Below are 20,150 nucleotides of genomic sequence, written 5' to 3' on the forward strand. Positions count from 1 at the left end.
GTCCCCATTTCCCTTCCGCTTTTCGCTTCTATTTTCACTCTCTTCATTGCAAGCACTTAAACGTCGGTCCTTACATAAAACCTTTTTTTGTTTAGATCAAAAGGGCTCTCAGAAAGGCGAGCGACCCCTGATCTCATCAGCTGACCTGCTGTTCGCAAATGCAAGCACGCTTTAATTACGACAAATGTTTGCAAACGTAAACCATTTCCATACAGAGGATGGATGTTTTTAGAACTGAATATCATAGGCGGAGGGTATGTGAATATATCTCTGTATATACTTTTGGCAGTTAAATAAACTAAAGACATTTTTGTTGTTTTGACGTAGTTCCTGTTAAAACAGTAAGTTTGCCTGGGACATTTTAAAGTATTTTTCTAGAAGGTTTTAATTACGTCATAGCCATGAACCATCAAGCACTCTCCTACTCGTAGACTCCAAAAAATGCTGGGTTGTTTCAATTCTTTGTTGAGTAAAATATGGACAAAACCAACCATTGGATTATAAATTATGCATTTGTAGAGTGCATTAAAGGTGTATCTAAGAGTAATTGTGCCCTGCTCATCTTTATTGACATTACAAAGCTTCTTGTGAACCTAACCTCTGATTCTTCAAGTACTTGTCATGCATTGAGGTATTACTGCAAAGAAGTTAATATAGAATAATTAAGGAAATTCTGTCAAAAATAATTCGTTTTTAAACAATTGCTTTTTTTGACCGATACCGATTACTTGCCGATACATCTGTGCATCTTTAGAATGAACCAATGAAAAACAATGAAAAAAGATGTTTACTGACTTGTTATGGGTGCAAACAAAAGGATCACTCCTCACTATTAAGTCAAACAGATCCTGCGCATATGTAAGAGAGAGGGATTGTTGTGGATGAAAGGAGGAACATTCTGAATCACAGCCGGGAGCAGAACAGGAGTTGGTATATTTCACCATTCTGTTTAATCTCTTCATCAGCAAGTTTAAAAGAAATATTGACAACTGCCACACAGAAAATGTTCACTCCTAAAGGACACATGCATGTTTAAAAACTAATCTGTAAATCTATAAACATTTGATCCTGTATCCAGCCGTTTAAGGCTTCATCCAAGAAGCCATCTTACTCGAAAACAGAACGCTTGCTGAATTGTGAATTGAGTCACACTACATCGAGTATATAAAGGGATCTGTAGTGTTTTTGTCAGAGCATGATTGAAAACCTCTAAGTATGAAGCCGCTCTCCAACAGGCTAATCTGAAATGGCATTCATAGCTCACCGCTCAGTTTCACTAATTGTGGGATTAAAAATAACCCGATCCTGCAATCCATCCCTCGCTCGTTCTTTTCTCCGGCTCCTTGCCTTTCTTTCCCATCTTTTCCATTGGAAAGAGTTTAAAAAAAGAATAAATAGTGACGACGTTTCATCAGCATGTTTGAGCGTGAGTTCACATACAGTATGTTCTCATTCTTGAAATCAAGAGCTCAACATATTTCATCATTTCTGAAAAGAACGAAAGCCAGACATCTGGGAATTGTTCTGTGAGAGCTCCTCAAACATGGCTGAGGTGCCATGGCAGACCCCATCAGCGGAGAATCCGTCTCTTTTAGCAGTCTAGCATTTGTCTTTCCATCGTTCCTTCATCTGTTGCATCTCTGTTCTGTCATTACCTGCGTCCCGCGGGCTGACTTTTGGCTATTGTAGCCAGACACCAGATTGGTGGAACGCTCCGCCATGTCAGCATCAGTGAGAAGTGCCGTTTTCTTTATCCAAACCCCGCCTTTCAGTCTGTGGTTGATAATGGCCTTGATGGGTCCAAAGAGGGCCCCCCCACCTTCAATGGGCGGGTGTGTTGGTGCACGGTACTAGTAAACCAAATAGGGATGTAAAGTAGCTATACAATGCATACAAAGGTTTTCATTCTGGATAAATTCACAGTATTCCTGTGTACTGACCACCTCCGCATACTTGCTATAATTAATGGGGCTTGGAGAATGTACATTTTTTCTTTCAATGTTTTTTTTTGAAGGCCCTGCTTGGTATCATGGTAATGAATGCCTCTTCCTTAGAGCTAATTCGCTGACTAAAAGAGGAGATGCACTGAGACAAACAACCTTGAGAGGGTGAGCTGGTAATGAGCCATTGTTTTGCATTAACGTACATATTTGTTCGTGATTTAAAGCCAGTTTCGTTTAAACTTCAGGAGTTATATATCTAGCTACATGTCTGTCTATATATTGGATTATTGCTCCCTTTTATAGAATTGCGGGATTTACTGTAGAAGACAAAATGGAAACATGCTGACGGTATGAAAAAGCAGACTGGCATGATTTATTACAGTTATTACGTTAAATCGTGCTACACCAGACTACTTATTAATGCAAACATGGATGAGTTCTAAAGAATAACACATTAATGGGAATGTAAATACAGCAGGTACTCAACCCATCAAACGTGCATTGAAATGGGGAACCTGTGTTTATTATAATGTAAATGAGATGCACTCTGAGAAAGGGTTAGCTGATCATCATGTGGAGAGGGTAATCTAGCTGAATGTAGCGTTCAGGCAAATCCTGGGGTAATATTCAGATCTGTAGGACAGCATAGGTGACACCTTTGGCTGGGCTTTCTGTTGCACCCTGACCAGTACAACGGTCGGATGAGTCAAACTGATGGTGCTGTGATGTTGGTCCTGGAACTGAAGTTTGTTTGCTTTTATTTCCTGTAATGTATTATGTTGTAATACACTATTTTAGAAGGAACATGTGCAGCAGTTTAAGTCGATTCTGCCATTACCGTGGCCTAGAAATTCTGCCTGAAAACCTAATTGAAGGGCCATCTTTCTAGATCCATGGAATCTTGTTTCGCTGATTTACTGTAATTGCGAGAGGTAACCATTACAGATCCCCCGCTTTAAACCGTAATCCCACGCAGTTTATACACAAATTCCTCAAATTGTGGAGCTTGTTGAGAAGAGGTGTGCTTAGTTTTCTCCACCAAAACACTGAGGAACATGAGTCGTATTGTGAGACCAGGTTGTCATTGAGAATTAAAATGGTAAGCAACCACCTGCCACCCTGAATACTCTAGCAACCACACAGAACCCGTCCGAACACCATAGCAACAGTAAAGGAACACTTTATGCTTTGTGGCGGCGACCACTTAAAATCCATCCGCAAATTTGTTTAGCCTCTATTCTTTTTCCCTGCAGGACTGGAGTTACAGAAAGTGCGATGACATCATCATTTTTTTTTTCTTGCAGCGTTCAAACAAGGTGATAACAGCCACCTTCTACATCGTCTGTACGAAGGCGCTCACTCGGATGACATTTAATTTCTTTCGGAGCGCTGCTCGTTGAATGAGATCACCTCAGATGGCTCACACAAAGCTGCAACAGAGTGACTGATTTGGTATCAGCTGTGATTAAAGGCAGAGAAAGAACGCAAATCGCCTTCTGCCATACGCCAAAGGAAATAAATGATGTAGCAGTCATATTGTGGGCAGCGGCGGTAAGAACATTTTAGCCTCGCTGACAAACATCATTAGGAAACAAAGCAGTGAAACACAACAACAGAATGTGCTGACCAGTTGTGGCGCGCACATGGGAAAATATGCAGTTACCCGCTCATATCTTTGTCTCTCTCGCTCGCTTCCTTTGTCTTCATCACATACAGGCACAAAGGGTTTAAAATGTTTTTTTGTCACACCTATTAATCGCAAGAAATTAGAGATTTAGAGATTTTTTAAATATAGAATCTGCTCATGATTGCTTATATATAAATATATAATTCCAGAAATAACAAATATATACAAATATTATTTAATACGTATATCTTTGTTTCATTTATTTGTATATATATCAGTTTATCACTCCAAAAAACTGACTAAACATCGGTTGTGACTTTTCAAATCAATCTTTCACTCACAACTGAGGCTCGCATAGTGTTAAATTTGGAATTACACTGTATAACAGTGCTGCAAAAATGGATGCTGCGTCTGTCGATGAGTAGAGAAAAATTCAAGTGGTCTTTTTCTGGAGTTATCAAAAGCTCCTCTTTTTCAGCGTTGGACCAGCAGGGGTGCCCAGCTGAATTCAAATGGCCAGAAAGAAAGAACGAGCAAAGAATCTCTATGTGTGTGTGTGTGTGTCTGCTTACACACATGGGCATATTCACAACGGCTAGAGGCAATGATTTGAGAATAACTGTTTTGTGTGAATCCCTCTCATATAGCTATAGGGTGAATCACTGTGATATAGCTTTTATCCTTTGTTATAGTATCAAGTATATTGTTGCAACATAATTACATGGTGGTCACTACAAAACAAACAGTGTCTAGATGGCTACACAAATAGAAGTCAATGAGCAGGAATAATGAGACAAATATACAGTAACTTAAAGCCTTATGTGTGCTTCTGTTTGGCATAGCCATATTCACGCTAAGGTAGTTTCAAATTAAAAAATAATTTGAGAGAAGAGGTACCATTTGCATTTCAAGTGTTTTCTTTAAGGTGTGGGGTTGGAGGACGGTGGGTAGCCTGTTTTTCTGATTTACGCTAATTAAAATCTAGTTTTCTCTGAAAGTAAGCAAAGGGGATAGGAAAGACAAAAATGAGAGATGATAAATATTTACAAACCATTACATTTACATTTTACATTTATGCATTTGGCAAAGGCTTTTATCCAAAGCGACTTACATTGCATTATCCTATACATTTTTGTTTCTAAGTATGTGCAAACCCGTGGGATCGAACCTACGACCTTGCGTTGATAACACAATGCTCTTACCACTGAGCTACAGATCATGCTGGGAAAAATTTGACCAGACCAACACAGCAGACCAATAACCTCACCAACCCAGCATTTTCTTAATGAAAAACTAAAGAGAATTTTAAGTACATTTCAAGTTAGAATCTCTTTATTAACACTATTTTTGTTCTTGCGTTCTATTTGACTTTAAATGTGCAATTTTTAATTATTTTTCTTGGTAAATATTAAGCATTTAACACTACGGTTGATGTAGTTTACACTGCACACATCACTCTACTGTAAGCAGCAAATGCTGTGGCAATTTTTTTTGACAGTTTTTGTCATGTCGATGAAGGACATTAAATTGCAATTAAATTGAGAGGGAGAGTGAGCAAGAGAGAGCGAGAGAGGCTTGATTTATGTAGCTGGTGGTGTTGAGGGTTGGACAGAACTAACTACCGGTTCACTGGAGCGCTGTCATGTATATAAACTATCGAAATGACTCTTCCAGCCTACAACAAGGACATTCACGTGCACAGGGGAAGAGAGAAACAGACTACTTTAAAAAAACCAGCGCTACTAAAAATAATCACCAGCGTCAATAAAAACGAAACAAGTAAGCATATTATTATCCAGACTATGTTAATTCACAGATATATGCATTGCATAGTAACATCTCTCCAGCCTGAGGAGGACATCTACTTAGTTTTTATTCTCCTACGAATCTAACGGTTCTGTGTTCGTCTCACTCAACCTCTGTAAAAATTATGAAGAATATTACCTCCGCTTTTTGGCTAACTCAAGGGTCCTCTGAGAAATGCAATAATGGCTGGAAAGGAATGTTTGTGATTGCAGTTTTATTTTTAACAACGCTTCTCCTTATTTATTTAGACCTATGTCGAATACTGTAATTACAGCTACATTTCTCGCTTTGCTGCATTATGGACTCAAGGCATATTGTCAACTTTCTGGGTAAAATACAGAAATAGGCTGTATTGCTGACATATCATCGAACACCAAAGCAAAATCGATATAGAGAGTCCGAAAGTGCTTAGAAGGGCCACTGCAGCAAAAGCGTCCACCATTAATTAACTCTTTACTTTAATCACTTACATAAGGTAATAATTATAACTTTAATCACATATGTAACTCTTAAAGGAATAGTTCACCTTCAAATTTAAAATTCTGTCATTATTTTCACGCCCTCTTGTCGATTTCCTTTCTTTCTGTAGAACACAAAAGAAGATTTTGAAAAATGTTTGTAACAGAAAGGCATTGGTCCCCATTTTCTTTCATTGTATGGACGCAAAACCAATGCAAGTGAATGGGGACCAACGATTTTTGGTCACCGACATTTTTCAAAATATCTTCTTTTGTGTTCTGGAGAAGAAAGAAAATCCCACAGGTTTAAAATGGCAACAGGGCGAGTGAATGATGACAGCATTTTCCTTTTGAAGGTGAACTATTGCTTTCATTCAATGGGTTTCACAATGCACGCATTCATTCATGATGTCCTATGTTAATTCAGACATGCTTTAGAAAACTAAATACACAGTCAGTACTTGTTCATGATCGCCCTTTTAACTAAACAGCAATGGGTCAGATCACGTCCTCTTCCTTCCTAGTCATAAACCAATGAGAAAGCTGAACCAAGCAGGGCCTGAAGAATTTGGACAAGAGCTCTGAGCTGACACTTCACATGGATGTTAAAGTGGACGGAGATCTCTGCAGACAACAGGAATACAGTTCACCCATCCGCCTTCTCACCACTGGGTCACTCGCTTGCGTGCTCCTCAACCGCCTCTGGCAAATTCTGGAGGCTGATTTTAACACAGAGTAGGCAAAGAACATTTCGCTCTCCCTTAAAGCCCTTTAGAAGTGCACTACATAGCATCAACATTATGTTCTGGCTTGCATCTATCAACCCAACCAATTCTCCTCCGTCCCACTGACAGTAATGCTCATTTAATCACCTTAATGAGTGCGTGGAACTGTGAGGACAATGATGTGTGGCCGCAGTGGTTTAACCGTAGCCTGGATGCTTATGAAACTCTGTCTCTTTTCTTCCATGTCAGCGTAATCTCATTTGGAATCTGTTTTACTGCCTTCAACAGGCACATTCCTCTGTGCACACCGGCCTCGCTCCGCCATGGCTTTGCTTTGTTATACGTGACTGTGCTGTTCGGTGGATAAGCCATGAATAGTTTTATCGTTTCTTTTCTCGTACGAAATATAGCAGCTTATATGCGTTGAAGGGGTTCTGTAAAACAGAAGGAGCACAAAAGGACACAGAGGGTAAAGTGGACGTACTGTAATCTGGTTAGTACGAGTCACCTGAAGAAAAAAAGGGTCGTGTCGAATTGCTGACAAACAGATTTTCCATTTCGCCATCTACCCAGTAATAAACCAATTTATTGTGCTTGGCATTAGAAAGTAAGATGCAAGTGCACGGCCCTATAAGAGTACGTGTGTACACAAAATGTACATTACAGATCCTATCGACAGACTCTGTCTAATAATAAGTGCAAATAAACAACACTGCAATGCAACAATACTTAAAAAAAAATGTGCTGCCAGTTAATATAAACCAGCACGAAAAATCTACAACAGAACCCCCCCACAGAGAAGAACAAGCCCACCATCATTCCCTGACAGGAAAGAAATCATCAGAAAAATAACATACGCAGCCAATTTTGCTGTCTTTTTATATGTGAAGGTTAAAAAGTTTTAAGCTGTAGCGCAAATCTCTGTTATGGCACAGAAGCGTTATTTTTCAGCTGACAATTGGACTAATATAGCGAGTCCGACCCACAGCAGTCTGCATGTGTACACGGATGCATACAAGCATTCATTGCAAATGGTGGTGTCTCCGGACCCTGACCTTTCTGACCCCTCATTCAGCGCTGACGAATCGTCTTTCTCTCCCTCCCTCGGCAGCCATTACCGGCAGCCCAGCAGCCTCTCTCCCTCACTAAGCTGATCACTCTGTCATAGTCCAGCACCCGGCACAGCAGTGTCTCACACACACACACACACACTCATGCACACCAGTGGGCCGACGCGGGCTGTGTAGAAGAATTAAAACAGGCAGAAAATTCTTACTTGCTACGTGCTTCAGCAGCACCTTTAAAAACTATAAATAATGAACAAATAATTTACACAATTGTACTAGGATACTATTAGTTAATTCGTCTCATGATTACCCAAATCTTAAAAAAGTATTTTTTAATGCTATTAAGAAAGTAAAAAATATTATTTATGCCACTGTACACTTAAGATAAGTCCTTATAATAGAGAGCATTTCTGCATTGCATCAAATACTGATCCTAATATTAACCCGAAATTTACAGTTTTTAATTTGTAATTTTTGAACATAGTATAATGAATTAAAAAAGATCTCTATTTTAAGAATACTTTTGCTGATGTTAAGTGTGTGTTCATTTACTTGCATTTCATTGTGTGTGTATGTGACTCTGCCTGAGTGTGTGCCTTTCACATTTATTAAAAAAAGGAACTGTAGCTATATGATATATTGCTGGTATTTGTGGGACGTATAAGAACATATGTAACCAAGTATGTAAATATAGAGGAAAACAGACAGTTCCCAAATTTAGAGAAGAGCAATTTAAGAAAATCCTCATTTTAAAATGATTTTGCATAATTAAGGAAATAAAAATAAAAATAATTAAAACAAACTAAAATATGTCCAAATTAAATAAAAATGCAAGAATTATTTACAAGTATTTATATGTTAACCATACATTTTCAATTCATTAAAAAATATAATGAATAAAAAACAGAAAAACAAATACATATACCTACATATGTAAGTCTGTTTAGACAAGATCATTTAAAAAAAAAAAAATTAAGAAAATGAAGTAAAAAAACTTAAAAGAGTACCAATATTTTTTTGAACAAGGAGTTTGTGAGGATATTAGCATCAGACACCATTTAATAGTGTGTGTGCCCACAATTAAATGCTCCTTAACTTTTTGTGTTTGTTATTGTGTGTGTGCATTGTGTGTTTGGATTTAATAAAACAATTGTTGTGATGAGAAAATAAAACAGATCAATAGTGTCTGAGATGTAATCTGGGTTTACAGTGGCTTCAGCCTAACTCTCTTGTTTGTTTGTGTCCAGCCCTGGGCCTGACTGCTGCTAGATGTTTCCCCTTCGAGACATGCCGGAAATTCCTACCCATCTGGACACCCATCTAGATAAGAACCCCTTCTTCCGCACACACCTCATCCCTCATTGGCTTCTCTGTCTTTCTCATCTATTTGCTCTTCATTTATCTCACTCTATACATCTCGGCCAGTCTCTTTGTAAATGAAGCTGCGTGTCGCTGTCTTCGGCGGAGGAAATCTGCATTTTTAGTTCCATCTCTCTTACTCGCTGTGTTATATTTTGTATCTTTTTAAGTGCCTATCAACCTCCATTGTTTCTCACAGGTGGATAATGAGGAAAAGAAAGAAGATAAAAACATCAAACTGACAGCTCTATGAGATATTAGCTGGTAGACAAAAGAAAAGGAAACCGAACAGAATGCTTTACCCTGTTAGCAAACGAAGAGGAGCAAAATGTCAATCACTCCCTCTTCTCGTACATCCATCTATACAGCAGTTCACTTCACATTGATTTATTTTCAGCTGTTATTAATTAAAGAAACATGTTTGTGAAGAAGTCTCAATAAAGGCGCTGAGCATAATGGGAGGCGGAGGGCGGAGATGCCTAGGCCGTGAATTGCGGCGCATTCCAAAACTTTTCCTCCTTACCATTTAAACTGCCACATGCGTGGCCCCGACTCAAACCAATTTTTTTCAGCATGAATTAAATATGAGGGTTGGTAATGTTTAAATAAGCAACCAGGAGACACAAGCTCGCTCAAACCACCTCTAAACGACCCGATCTGCTCACCTGGGGGCGTGCATAACACCCTTCATCATCATGCCGCGCTAAAAAATTGTAAAACAAAAAATATATGGATAAGAAAATGTGACCTGGCTCATTTTACAGCACACTAAATCAGCCTATATTATGGGCCGGTATCAAAGGTAATTGAAACTTTTATTCTTTGAGTAATAGCACCATCAGTAATGCACTCCATCAGCAAGATTACTGCACACACATATATCACACAAAGCAAAAAGACCTCTGGTTGCTAGGAGATCGCTCGCCGATTGTAAGCGACAGAAAGAGAAATAGGGAGACACAGGAGTATGAGGGTAAGGGTACAGAACACCAAAATGGCTTTTCCTTTCTCCGTTTTATTGTTATTTTCTTTAAAAACGGACTATTAGTTTCCTCAGCTCGAAAATAAAATTGCTTTTCTATTTGGAATCAGAGGAGATAAACACGATCATGAATCAAACGTGAGCGTGATACAAGGTATAAACTGGAACCATACACTAATGTCCGCTGCAAAAGGGACATTAAACACCTCCACACATGGCCTCCAACTCTGTAGCCGTTCTGACAGCTTATTCCTCACAGCGCCGGGGTCAGATGCTCTGCGGCACACATGATACACACAGCGGATCACTTTTTTCCTCATTATTCCCTCTTTCTCACCTGAGCATCACCACAAAAAATCATTTAACGCTGTGAAAAGTGCAGGAGAACTTCGGAGGCCAGCGCAAGAACACACTCTCTCACATACCCCCCCCAAAAATCAACACAGCTTTACCAATTTCACTGGAAAAAACAAACAGATATAATTAAAGAAAAAAAGGTGTTAACACTAAATGACTATTCTGCACAATATCTGCACATTGATCAAAGCTTTTGTGTCCGAAACTCATAATTACACTTTTCAGAAGGGAGCGGATATCAAATCCGTCACCATCCATCAACTGGGCAGAGGGAGCGGACAGCGCGAGCAGTTCAATTGAAAAGGTAGCGGAGCGTGCAAGAAATTCCACGCTGTAGCTGTTTCCAATTAGCTGCACTGTAAACGTCTATTGTAGAGCGGACAGCACGCCGCACTCGCACCAGCCGCCGCAACACGTCTGTTCCCTCGAAGCGGATCACAAATGCATCCAGAGGGAAAATAGGAGGAAAAACATGTCCTCACGAACAGTAAATAAATCCTCAGATTGAGAGTGTTTTCTGAAGCGTCACGGCCAGGGTTACGTTTCCTCAAAGAGGATACAGAGATTGTCAGAAATGCCGCACTCGCATGTAGCATCTTTCTTAGAGATGTGAAACTACAAATGGTGTTATTTTTCCCTACAAAAAAATAAACTGCTTTTAAGGAAAAAAGCTATAGAGTTTACTCCACTTCTTCATCAAACTACATGATGTTCACATTTTTCACATCACAGGACAACAACGTGATGTGAAAAGAAAACAATGTGATTTGCCTTTGCACACGCACATATTTACACAATATAAAGACAAAGCATGTAAAGAGAAAATGATAAAGAGTACAAAAGGAAAGCGAGAGAGAGAGTGAGATCGGACAGCCCAACAGTTCAATCCATGAACATGCAGGGGGGGGTGTAGGGGGTGGTTTGTTACCTTGGTCAGGGCTCCTCCAGCGATGACCTGAAGGGTTAAAATGAACCCCCCACTCCAGGGTTGTTGAGGTTCATCAAGACTCAGCACAGAATACTTAAAGTCCTCTTCCCATTCCACACACACGCACACATGCACGGCACCGAGAGCAGCGCTCGGCACATACAAGATCTGCGTCCCGATGTTTCCAATGAAGAGCCAAAACTCAACGCGACAGAAAAGAGCAAAAACGAAAAACGCAGGATTACCGTTGAGAGGTCGGACCTGTTTCGCTGTAGCTGCTCACAGAGTGGTTAAACAAGCATCAAGCGGACTGACTATCTCTCTCTTTCTAACACTCTGCTCTGTTGCTCTCGTTCGCTCTCTCTCTCGCTTGCTCGCTCACGCGCAGGCTGTGCTGAACGCAGAGGCTGCCGATGTACTGGGAAGTTTGCAGCCCTCGGTAGAGCCCCCATCACGCATGGCTGGTCCCGGCGCACGCTATTGGCTGAGCCTCTGTCAATCTGATACTCTAGAGGCGGAGACAGCAGTAGAGGTGGGGGGAATGGGAGGGGCATCTGAGCTGCATTAACCATTTGGAAGCCGAAAGCAGAGAGGACTGCTGCTTTTCCCAAACCAACCCCCCAAAAATACACAAGCATGCACCTTAAACACAAACTCCCAGAGATGGCAGCTGTTACTGCTGCTGTTGAGGGGGACTAAGAAAGCCCACCTTGACACAGTTCTCGCCTTCTAAAGTTTCAGCACTGCTATTCTTTAAAAAAGCCTCTCCTCCTCTTTCTCGAACATGCAGATAAACACAATCAATCCGGGTGCATTTTTCCTCAAACAAAGGTACAATTAAGGAAAAGTCTCTATTTGTGCACGTGCCCCCTGTATTTAACACCTCGGAAAGCTTGGGTGCTACTTGTAAGTGTTACGGGCACACAGGTAATTGTCATCAATTATATTTTTAAGTGGTGCAGAATTGATGAATAAAACAAGCTATGCCACAGCGGTGGATTTACACCGGAGTCCAGTGGTACATAATGAAAAGCACAAGAGGTTGAGGTCTGTTTTGTTTGATTTAGGAGCAAGGTCCGATGTGAACAGAACAAATTTGTGCATAAATGCATGACTTTATGATCACCCCCGTGGGCATGTTTCGGGAGAGGCCATTAGCCTTTCTATTCTACTGAGAGATTGAGCGAGAGTCCTTTCACATTTCTATGCAAAATAACAATTTTTCTACTTTTTGACAAAAATGTTGCACTAACTAAATAAAAATGTATTTTGCTGTTGGTTTGGGTCTCCTGGTTCTGTTGGCCTTATTCACATCAGAAATTCTGGACTATATGATTTTTTTATTGCAATTTTCAGCTTTCTTATTATTTGTTGAAATGCAATTGCCAGTTAAAAAGAGCGATGGAGGAAATAACTTATGTGTACAGGCACTCACACAACTGTGTATAGTATGTATGCTATGCATTAATGTTATCGAACATAATATCAACTGTAAATGTGCAAACTAATAGCACCAGATGTGCTTGTTTACATTATGTTATAACATCTTGTCCATGTGTATATGTGTTTGTGTGTGGGTGGGTGGGTGGGCGGGGTGTTTACTTGACCACTTGTCGATTTTTTATAGTTGTTTTTGGGATTGAATTTTTTTTGATTTACACCATAAACTATAATATACATTATTTATTTAAATGTAATTATTATTTAAAGTACAATTTTTAAGCTTTTAAGCTTGTAATTTCATTTTAAATAAGATTTTACATTTTGGAGATGATGTAATTCATAAAATAGACTTATTTAACTTAAAATTTCTTAAAGAAATTGACAAAATGTAATTCATTAAAGCCTTTATGTATAATGCATTATAAAGGGGTTTTAAAGGGTATAATGCATTTTAATTGTTCACAATGTGTTGTAATACATTTAATGTTACAACCAAATTAAAAGTGCAAAGTGTAAAAATGAATTGATAAGTGTTATAATGTAATTATAACTGTAGTTACAAATATTCATAAGACATTACAATGCATTAGATGGTTCATTACAAGCATAATTAATACAATAAAAATACTTTTATAATACATTATACATATATGCTTTAAGTAAAGTGTTACCCTAAGGGAAACGAGTTGTAAAGTTAATTTGATGGTACTTAAAAAAACGCCTTAGTGAGATTATTAATCATAGTAAATATTAACCTAACATGTAAAAAATATATTTAAAAATAATGGCATATTCAGTTAAATGGCAAATAAATGTTTGTACGTTTTTTATTTAACTAGTTTCACATTTGTTAAATGACTGAGGAGAACTGATACACACTGTAGATACACATGCAGACATACACACGCAGTATGTGCACGCATAGACACACAGTGTTATGCAAAAGCCTAAGCTAAACATCCATTACCATATGACAGCTCACTGTAAACAAATCCACATTCAGTTAAACTGTTAATAAAATGAAAATGATTCTCTGTGAGACAGACACTAAGCTCAAACAATCATTCTATCACACAGATATTAACAAAAGCATATGCAATATGAATATTTATATAGGTCTAAAGAAGCCAAGCGATGCCCATTTAAAACAAAGCTCTCATGAAAGTCAAGCACATTGATAGCAGAGAATAGCTGAAACCCATCACAGAGTGAGCAACTCAACAAAGTCTCTCTCTCTAATCTTGGTAGTCTAATTCTAAATGCACACATTCCTCTGCATGCACATATAGACAGATTTTGATAGCAAACATGATTTACGCTGAAAAGTATAAGACCAACATGAATTTTGTATTCTAGTTGCTGGTAGTTTGAGCTAGTTTGAACTGGTTTGTGCTGGTTTGGTGGTGGTCTAGTTGGTGAACCCGCAAAAAATACTAGACAAAGTCTTGCTTGTCAAAATTGAACATTTTTTTATCATTTACTCACTTTAATATCATCCAAACTTGTTTGAATTTCTCTCTTTTACAGAACACAAAGATATTTTGGAGTACTTTGGCAACCAAATAACACCAGCTCCCATTGACTTCCATTGTATAAACACAAAAACAGACATTTCTCAAAATATCTTATTTTGTGTTTTTCAGAAGAAAAAGTCATTTTTATTTTTGACAACAATTTTTTTAAGCTAGTTATAAAGCCTGACTGGAATCCCTGGAAACTAGCTTTTTTTTTGCTAAGTTTCAACATCTTAAACACATAAGATAGTGTCCACTGTTTCAATTATGCTTTTTAACATGATTCTCTGCTCTGCCTCCCTTTGCATCACAATGCAGATTACACTTGTTTGCCAGACGAGAGCAAATCGAAAAAAGCGGGTATTTTTTCTCCTTCTAATGTTGACTGTGTTTAAAACGCTAAGGAAGAGCTCCTCCGGTTGTGCACGAGCATACTTGCGGCTGCTGCTCACCATGTAAAGCCTTCATGGTGATGACATCGCCGAATACAGGCGCGCCCTTCTAAGCTTGACTTTAGCACTGGCGGTGCCGCTAGGAGTTTATGTGAGCGCTGGTTAGTGAAGCGGGCCACTGGATCATTAAGTTGCAAATTAAGCATAGTAGCAGAGAGGGGACGAGTACATCCATCAGTCACTGAAGTGCGAGGGCCCGTCACGACGGAGAAACAGATACTGCAGTTCGCTAATCCGCTCGGGGTGCCTTCCTCTCTCTTCTGTCCCCAGGTACTGCACTTAACATTCAATATTTCCACCTATTTGCTTGCTTATTTGCCCGCCTGTCTGCCTGTGCCAGCTGTTTACTATCCCTGAGAAGGTTGTGTAATGAGGTAAACAGTCCACTCCGCGGTGACAGAGATTCGTGGGGGCGGAGGGGGGAGATTGACACGGCCGACGAGAAGAGCCGGGGAATGACTGACAGCTGATGCGGAGTCGCCGAGGGACGACGACAGGTGTGTATGTTAATGCAGGCCACTCGTGTTCGCCGGGACCTTCCTCTATTACATTCTCTTTCTGTTTTCCTTACTCTGCCTCATCCTCATATTCCCACTGATGCCCCCGCAGAGGAGGCCGGCGAATATAGAAGGCTGTTTGCTCACACCGTGCCAGTCCCAGCAACCCCTGGTGAATACAGCACCCCGCAAGCACTCTTAAGCCCCAGCGCAAACAAGCCACACACACACACATACTGTTTGAACTTTCTGCTAGAGTTGCAACTCATCTCTCTCTCTTCTCTTTTTTAAACACAGACTGATACTATACTAGAGGAATATTAACGGCCTGCCGTTGTTCTAATTCATGATTAACCAGAATTTTCCGGTCACTGACCTGATCAGACCCGATGATGATAATGGGGTCCCAGGACAATGATACTGGGTGCCCCCCTCTGACAATAGCCCCATAGCCTGGTCCGCCCAGAGAAGTGCATGATCAAACGAAGAAAAAAAACCCATCCCCATATAAAGCAAGTCTAAGATGATGTGTATATGAGAGAGCGTGTGACTTTGAGATGTATCGGTGGTCAAAACCCCTCACCCGTCCCCTGTGGACGGCACTCTGTGTGGGGTGTGAGTTCAATAAGGGGTCAACATCAATCACAAGACATGTCACTTCACTTCCAGACAAGACTCTATGCTGACAGGCCCGAAAGCTGAATCTAAGGCAGGGCATGACCTTAGAGGTCACGAGGGGTCAAGTGACTTGGGGACATGAGAAGGCCTGTGGCTAAAATGCTGAGCTCTCGACGTTAATTCATTTTTCCTAAACCAATAATAGAGAGACAGCTTTTAGAGGTTCGATATACGACACGAATACAGCCGTTCTTGCCGTGACGCACAATTTATCTAAAGGGCAGATCGAATTTGAGCTTTAATTCCTTCCAAGGGCAGGCTAGTTTAGTCTCGTAGATAAATATGCTGTTAGTGGGAACGTCACAGATGGCCCGGCGACACAATAGCCGGGCAGCAGCTGCTTGTGCCACGGCTGGGATGGTATCGGCGTGCTGCCTTTACAGAGGCCTGGGCGAAAATACAATCCCTGCACTCTGGAAACAATAACAATCTGTTTCATGTCAATCTAGAAGTAAATGGGTGGTGAAAAACAAACGGGAGAATCTAGATACAATAAAGGTCGTAAAAAAGTATTTTACATACGCCCACAACCGCACATATTAAATTAGAGCCTTCTGCATTGTGGTGAGACGGTAATAAAACTCAAGCACAATCGCTCTGTTAGTACAACATTTCAATGGTAAACACAGATATTGTTTCTGCCGAACCTGTGGATGAATCAGATGACATGTAACAAGACGTAATGGGCTATTGATTTTCTAACCACTCGGAGCACAAGATTTAATAGACTTGAGACTTAATATGACTTGAAATTAATAGATAAAAATAATTCCTCATTATAGCTGGACCTTGAAGAGGACATGGCACATCGCCTTGCCAAACCAAACAAAAAGTAAGGCCTGAATGTACCTGACCTGCTTTTAAAACAGTTACAATGACGAATAGAAATAAATGGTGATAATTAACCTTGCAGAAGGCCTTGTGTTGGTAGAGTTTCAATACAGCGCGGGCTCTGACGCCCTCGATTCGCTCACAGCGTGCCGTCAACGGTCACGGCCACGTTTACAATAGAGACATTTCGTCAGGACTCATTAGAAATGCACGCTTGTGTCTCGTAAAGTGATGCTGATGGAGATGGCAAACATGTCTCCGTATCTTTGCGTAATTAGATGCAAATTAGCGCCAATTTCAGACAACTCTATTCAAACATCAAACAAGGCACAGTAGTTAATTATAAGTAAGACAGGAGGTAATTTAGGCCCGTGCCCTAGCGCAGGTGCGAAGAGACTTGCTAAAGGATGAGAGGGGAAGCAAGAGAGAAGTGTGAGAAACTAGTGAATGCCAGTTTAAGGAAGAGAAGTAACTGTTGATTCACTCCAATCTGCTTCAAGCTCAGACGTGCTAATTCTGCGCAGAAGGTGCTTGTGAAAACTACCTGTGCCAATTATTGCACATTTCTTTATTAGTGAGCGAGGGCATTAAAACTGATGAAAAGCCAGCTTGAATTTCAATTTTTTCCCTCATATTTCCACTATCTGGCACTAATGGGTGCACGGTAAGATTAACATCACAGCGCTAGCCAGCTATTTTAAAGTACCACTTTTCTAAACTTTAAAGAACTTCTCAAGAAGTACAATTACATGCAATTATCAAAGCCACTATTGCAAAGGGCTTGCAAATGAAGCTAAAATGCTACTGAAATGTCTTGAAACGCAATGTTTTGAGGGTACTTCTCCGACTTATCTTAGTTTACGATGAAAAATACTTTTTGGTTTCTTCGTTCCTGCCAAATGATGCCAAAGCAGAGGCGTCCTTTTAATATTACCCACAATTCTTCAATAATGACCGTGCACAGACGGATACACATTTTGCACTCACGTTCAAATCTCAAGGGAATAAAATAAAATGCAAACCTAACAGCTACAATTTTTATGTCCACTTTATATGGCGGGGGGCCAGATTTTACCCAGCATTTTTCCCTGCCCAGAAGGGATGAATATTTCTGATAAAGTAAATGCATATGCAGGAAAGCCTTATAAGCGCTTCGAGTCAATAGGCCGTCTCCCTGAGAGACTCTCCTTTCGCTCACTAAGCATTGATCATGTCCTACATTTGCCTCTTGCTCACCGAATGAAAGAAAAAAAATGAGGGTATATTTACAGGGAATTGTAATGATATCATATATCAGACTGACCCACTGGTGTAATGATTTCGCAAAAATCCCGCACTTAGAAAAGAGCAGAGGATTTTAAAAAACAGTGCATGCTGAGATGGGCTGTCGCCGAGTGTCTCATGTAAAGGATGGCGTTTGGGAGCAGGGGAGGAAGATGAAAATGGGGATTTGTGTCATGTCGTACGATGCAATAAACATCTAAAGATCTCTTTGAGATGGTGAAGGATTTTCTTTGAGGGTCCACGGAATATAAGAGACTTCCTGGTGTGGTGCTGCCCATTTCCTGTGACGGTGATTGGAGAAGAACACATGATTTTCACATATTAGTCCAATATACAAGACAATTGCAGTCAGCAGAGAATTTCGCTGTTTTTCTCTGTAATGTGCGATGCGAGAGTATTATAGATTCTTTGCTCACTCCTCAGGTCTCCACAGAGACGTGAGCAGAAAGAGAGAGTGTCTATTGTCATCAGCACTCATTCGTTCTCAAGCCATTCAAATATTCATACGCCACTCTCAACAAGAGATGTGCTCTCTTACATACACTAGGGCTAGGCGATGCATTGAATATAATGAGATATACACACAAGCACAAATTTGTGTGTATATATATATAAACATTTTTATATATATACTTCTATATAATCATGGACTTTTTATTACGTCATTCATCTTTCTAGAAAAATCTAATCATCAGTGGCATCACTCATAAATCTATACATAAATCTATACTCTCTTTTTCCAAACCCTAAGTATGGACTCAAATATGAAATCCGTTGAAGATGAAACCCTTTTAACTCTCTCCCCTCAACTATCCTCAATATCTGCAATGTATGCTCACCCCATGGAGTGCAACACAAGCTGGATTATGGGTTGGGAGATGTTCAGAGGGGGGCAGACACAGCTGCTGCTGCCCCTCACTAGTGAAGACTCCCTGGGGTGACCCTTGTAAGGGCTGGAGGCCGGCTCTGCTAAGCCACTTCATTCATCGGCTCCCTGCCAGGCCCAGACCAGGGGCTACAGCCAGTAAAAGAAGAGCAATGAAAGGGGCGAGGATAGAAGTAGGAAAAAGAGTGAAAATAAAAAAAGAGCAAAACAAAGTTCTGTGGGGATCGGGTGGGGTTAATATTTTTTTATACTTTTTTATCGTGTTGAATCACAAATACTTTTCTGCTGCGGTCATGCAGATCACAGATAATTGTTGCGCCGTCAGAAAGATTTCCAGCACGGCGGTGTGCCGATCTTACCCGCAGAAGGGCTAAATAACAACAATCACTATGATCATAAAGAGCAGGTCCCATGCTGGAGAACTCCATTCACGCTAATCAGGAGTCCTACTGTTTTAGTGCATCGAACGCTGCACAAAGGGCTGCTAGCGGGACGCCCGGCCCGTCATCACCAATGCAACCTGGCTAAATGGAGCAGGTGATTTCCCAGCCTCCCCCTGAGCCCGGCCAATCGTACTCGCAGGCAGGTGGAAGGGCGGACAAATGTGAGGTGCATACTGTGAGGAAGCGTAAATGAGTACAGCACTGTTATACCAGTTTTAAAAAACACTTCAGTACAATATCATATATTTGAAAATTTCCATATCTGACCTAGATGACAACTCAGTTCAAGAGTTCAGGCAGTGCAATGCGGAACATTAAAGTTAATACGTGAGTGGCCTGTGAGATTTATTAAATGTGTTTTTTAACACGCATATGAAAACAATAATAATGCAATTTATTTATAACTTACATAACATGCTAATAAAAGTAATTTATTTTTGTATCAAGACAATTTCGAAATATTTATTAAATCAATATTATTGGTAACCATTTATGTTTACGTCACTGTGTTGTGCAGGTATCAAACCAATAAAAAGTATTAAAAAGCGCTTGTCAACTTTGACAACACAGTGTTTAATCATCGGAGTGACATCCGAGGTTTGAAAAGTGTGGAAAAATGATTTCATAATTGCACAAATTTTCCACTGTTCTGGTTTCTTACACATGTGAATATTGTATACTAATTGATTAGACAACATTATTTGGCAAAAACACACAATGCATCATGTTTTGCAAATATCTAACCATTTAACCATTAGTTTATATTTCATGAAAAGTGAATTTGGACATCTGATAATAAGAGTATAGAATACCAAGAGGCAAAGCTAAATTGAACGTTCCATTGCAACACTTGCGCCCAGTTACAGCCAT

The 20,150-nt window shown here is 40.0% G+C and overlaps 1 protein-coding gene across 4 annotated transcripts in view; it reads right to left on the reverse strand.

The window, feature by feature from the left end:
- Nucleotides 1–20,150, reverse strand: part of LOC130434362 (teneurin-3) — a 578,467-nt gene that overhangs the window by 138,989 nt on the left and 419,328 nt on the right. Inside the window, exon 1 of one of the 4 annotated variants that reach the window (XM_056764508.1) lies at nucleotides 11,253–11,648. The exons of the other annotated variants lie outside the window; for them this stretch is intronic. The gene's annotated coding sequence lies outside the window, so the exon portion shown is untranslated. Of the gene's footprint in view, nucleotides 1–11,252; nucleotides 11,649–20,150 lie in introns of those variants that run through there. 4 annotated transcript variants of the gene reach the window in all.

Source organism: Triplophysa dalaica, chromosome 2 (assembly GCF_015846415.1).
Source record: "Triplophysa dalaica isolate WHDGS20190420 chromosome 2, ASM1584641v1, whole genome shotgun sequence".
In the NCBI taxonomy this organism is placed as follows: Eukaryota; Metazoa; Chordata; class Actinopteri; order Cypriniformes; family Nemacheilidae; genus Triplophysa; species Triplophysa dalaica.